General features: G+C 34.9%; 1 long non-coding RNA gene across 1 annotated transcript; it reads right to left on the bottom strand.

Moving 5' to 3' along the window:
- Window positions 1-1615: 1615 nt before the first annotated feature.
- LOC116283480 (uncharacterized) lies at window positions 1616-5065 on the bottom strand. The gene is made up of 2 exons (XR_012059165.1): window positions 3636-5065; window positions 1616-3596 (listed from the first exon to the last, which is right to left on the bottom strand). It is a non-coding gene; the product is annotated as an uncharacterized lncRNA (long non-coding RNA).

Raw genomic sequence — 5065 nt, 5'->3', positions numbered from 1 at the left:
AAAAATGGTTAAGATGGTAAATTTTATGTTGTGTATATTTTACCACAATTCTTTAAAAATTACATTAAATGTAAATAATCTAAACGCCCCATTTTAGTTTTTAAAGACTAAAAAGATCCAGGTTTCTTTCTAAAAGAAGCCCACTTAAAACATAACAATACAGAGAAATTAAAAGTAATAGAGACATGGTTATGAGAATGAAAAGACAAGCCACAGACTGAGAAAATATTTGTAAAATACATATCTGATAAAGGACTGGTATCCAAAGTATACAAAGAAACTTAAAACTCAACAGGAAGAAAACAAACAATCCAACTGAAAAATAGACAAAAGATTTAAACATCTCATCATATACAGATGGCAAATAAGTATTTGAAAAAGATGCTAAACATCGTATATCATTAGGGAATTTCAAATTAAAACAACAGTGAAAATACCATTACTCACCTATTAGGCCAAAATCTAAAACACTGACATCATCAAATTCTGGTGAGAATGTGGAGCAACAGGAACTCTTATTTGTTGCTGGTGTGAGTGTAAAATGGTAAAGCCATTTTGGACAACAGGTTGGCAGTTTGTTACAAAACTAAAAATACTCTTTCTAAGATAATCCAGCAATCGTGATACTTGGTATTTACCCAGTGAGCTGAAACTTATGTTCACATAAAAACCTGCATATGAGTATTTACAGCAGCTTTATTCATGACTACCAAAACTCGGAAGCAAAGAAGATACACTTCAGTAAGCAAACAGATAGCAGACTATGGTATATCCATTACAAGGAAATATTATTCAGTGTTAGAAATGAGCTATCAAGCCACAAAGAGACATGAAGGAACTAAATGCATATTGCTAAGTGAAATAAACCAATCTCAAGGGGTTACATACTATATGATTCTAACTCTATGACATTCTGGAAAAGTCAAAGCTATGGAGACAGTAAAAAGACTAGTGGTTGCCAGGGCAGAGCAAGGAATGAACAGGTGGAGCACAAAAGACGTTTAGGGCAGTGAAGTTAGTCTTACTGATACTGCAATGATGGATACATGTCAATACGTACATTTGTCAAAACTCATCAGACGTATAATACAAAGAGTGATCCCTAATTGTAAACTATGGACTTCAGTTAATAATAATGTATCAGTATTTCCTCATAAATTGTCACAAATGTACCACAGTAATGTAAGATGTTAATAAGGAAGAAAACAGGTGGGGGGGACAGGTAAGAGGATACAAGGGAACTCTGTACTTTATGCTTAATTTTTCTGCAAACCTAAAACTGCACACACACACGCACAAGCACAAAACACATGTCTATTAATTTTAAAAAAGCAATGTGCAAAGGAGTACCTATGATAACTCCCTCTTGTGTAAGAATAAATGGAGAAAATAAGAAAATATACGTGTAACTGTTTATTTAACAGAAGAAACACCAGATAAACTAATGAGACTGCTCATTATCCACAGTGGAAGGAATGGGGGCAGTGACACATCTCTGGGCCTATTTTGCACAGTCATGACTTTCTTAAATATGTCACTGTTTTACATTCCAAAACACACAAACAACAAGAATGAGAAGGACCTTAAAATTGAACACAAATAACAACAACAAAAAAAGAACTTAACTATACTTTATTTCAAAGAATAACATAACCATAGTAGATGAGGGTAGAGGAGATTAACCCAAGTAACTTTTGAATACAGAATTTAGACAATATACCTTTAGACTAAAGACAAAAAGCACTATAAATAGAATTTGAACTCTGTTTAGTAGGCTTAGATTTTTGGTGGTGTGGGCTAACTTACTTAACTACTTTTTATGTAATAAAGAATTCAGAAAATAAATATATTCAGGATAAAGGGAGTCATACATTTCTTGTCGGAGAAGGAAGATCCATAAATGGAAAGATAAAAGGCTATGGGAAAAGAAAGTGAAATGATAGGAAAAAACTAATTTGAACACTAATTTAAAAAAATTGAAGTAGCTATATTAATAACAGCCAAGGAAGACTCTGAACAAGGACAATTAAAAGGACTGAAGAGGAATATTACATAATGAGAAAAGGTTCAATGCACCAAGAAGACATAACAATTCTAAATGTGTATACAACTAACAACAGAGGTTCAAGATATAAGAAGCAAAAACTGACAGAACTAAAAGGAAAAACAGACAAATCCACAGTTACGGTTGGGGAGTTCAACACTCCTCTCCCAGAAATTAATACAAGTAGACATAAAATCAACAAGGATATAGAAGATTTAAACAACATGAGCAACTAGTGTTATCAAGCTGAAATTTATAAAACCCTCCACCCAATGACAACAGAACACACATTCTTTTTTTCAAGTCAACCTAAAACATTAAGCAAGATAGATCATGTGCTAGGTAACAAAACAAACCACAATAAATTTAACAGAATTAAAATCACACAGACTATGTTCTTTGACCACAATAGAATTAAATGAGAAGTCAGTAACTCAAAAGCTGGAAAATTCCAAATATTTGAAAACTAAACAATACACATTTAAATAATCAATTTGGGGAGAAAAAGAGCATTTTAATTGGAATGGAGCACCTGGAAAGCTTCTGGATTGGCTAACAACATGTTATTTTCTTTACCTGCATGATGGTTGCATCTTAAAACCGTTTATGATAAGCTACATGTTTGTTTTAAGCAATTTTCGCTATCTATTATGTTTTGTAATAAAAAAGGTATAAATTCAACACATGCGTAAATATTTGATAGGAAAAGGATGACACAATCAGGAAATTTCATTTCCTAAACTTCACAATACCCCATCCCCTCCCTAAACTTACCACCTCCAAACTGTACCCCCAGTTTCTAGTCTTCAGAATAAAATATCCTTATTCTTACTCAAGACCAACATTCCCACCTACGCTCCTGATTTTATACCCTCCCGTCTGGAATCTTGATCCATTAATAATGATTTGTTCCAAATCTTCAACATCCAACTGTTCTAGTGAGGAAACAGGGTAACGGTAAACAGCTGGGTTATTGCATCAAAATCCCTGGGTTCAAATTCTGTTTCTGCTCTTGACTAGTTGTCAGCCATGTAACAATCTCTGTGATTAACTCTCCTCATTAGTAAGATGAGGAAAACAGTGTCTATGTCACAGGGATGTTGTGAAGAGTAAATGAGTTAACAGATGTAAAGCCCTTAAAAGAGGGTCTGAAATCCAGTATCTTTTCAATAAATGTTAGCTACTATTATCTCCATTCCTTCAGTATACAAACATGCTCAGTTTTTTTTCCACTTTCATCAAAATCTTTTCATCAACCCTGTGTTCCTCTCTAGTTACGATCTCACTCCTTCCCTTTTTCCTGAAAACAACAAAGATCACCAACTGTCGTATCTACTGGCAATGTTTTAGTATATATTTCATTGGTATCCACTAAAGCATTTGATGCTGTTGTCCATCTTGAACATAAAATCATCTCCTCCTGTGACACCACTTTTGGCTATCCTGCTTTTGAGAAACTATGATCAGTCACCTTTGTGAGAGACCTCTTCTAGTGCTGTTTAAACACCACTGTTCCTCTATGTACCATTTTCATTCTGCTTTGAAGCACTGCCTAAGTGGTCTAATTTCACACTCACAGTTTGAATAACACTTATGGCAGCTAACCCCTACAGTCTCCAGCTCTGAACTGTCCTAAGCTTTAGATATATCCGAATATCTGTTGGACCTAGATGTCAAAATGTCCAACACTGCACTCACTCCAGATTTGCTACTCTCTCCTGTTCGTTCTCAGTTAATAGTGCTACTAATCTAGCTGATTATCCAGGCAGAAACCTAAGTGCAATTCCAGGCTCCTGCTTTATCCTCATCCCCAAAATGCAATCATTCAGTCCTAATGAGCTTACCTCTACATTTTCTAAAAACTGTCCCTTTCTCACCACCCCTACCACAATTTCCCTAGTTCAGATCTACAGCATCTCTCACCTGGAATGCAAGAGAGGCAAATAAAGTCCTTGTTGACCTCTCATACTACGTTTTTCTTCAACTTGCTTTAAAATAAAGCAAACTAGAAGTGCACATAGTTGCCTGAACTTAACATGTTTGCCTCTGTTTCTACACTGTTCCTTCTGCCTGTAATGTTCTCCTCTAATTTTTTTACTACACATATTCCTTCATTTTTTAGATGCTGTTAGAATATCATATCCACCAGAAAAATCTTCCATGAATTCCTAGGTGACTTAAGTTCCCTTCCTTTATGCTCCAACAGCACCTCAACTAAACCATTATTACTGCATTTACTTAATTTAAAACATGTATTTTTCCCTCTTACTATGTCTTCTTCTACTGAATATTTATTTGCAAGGGCAGGGGGCTGTTTCACCTAGCTTTTTAACTCCCATGCCTAGCACACACTTGGAATATGACAGGTAGTCAACATATCTTGTTGAAAGAGAGTAGTTATTTTCCATTTGGTATATATCTGTCAAATTAATATTTCTAAAGCTCCATTTTCAACATGCCATGGTGCTGTTCACATGATAAAGTACAAATATCTTAAGCCTGGTCCTCTATAACAAGATCCGCAAACTACCTATATAGCTTTATCATCCACTATATTTCCTTATATATGTATTTTTAATTTTAAGCCAGTCTACTAACAGTCTTCCAAAACCTCCCCTACCTCCACAAAATACTACAACCCATAAAAATGTTGGCCTATTAAATTCAATACTTACTTAGCAACTCAATAGCAATTAATCCACAATGCTGTATGACACTAAAAGCACTGTAATAGATACCTGGATAGAATGGTCACACTGCCAAGTTCCTTATCTCCAGCAAATGACTAGTAGAGGAAAGGCCAAGGTATCTTTTTGTTTAACTTGTAAAAGACATCACAGAAGAAAAACACTGAACTTTTTCTGCTATACTCACCTTTTTCCCTCCAGTCCAGGCTTCTTTCATCTTTCTTAGTTTGAAGCTCATCGGGAACGAAGAGGAAAGGATTAGCTAATATAAGACTTCCTTCCCCGAAGCCATGCTTCTTCTGTTAAACAAAACACTAAGCAGAAAAAGTTCTAG

This window comes from Vicugna pacos, chromosome 15 (genome assembly GCF_048564905.1).
Source record: "Vicugna pacos chromosome 15, VicPac4, whole genome shotgun sequence".
NCBI classification, from domain to species: Eukaryota; Metazoa; Chordata; class Mammalia; order Artiodactyla; family Camelidae; genus Vicugna; species Vicugna pacos.
Note: the sequence above shows the minus strand (reverse complement) of the source record. Positions and strands in the feature narration are given on the sequence as shown.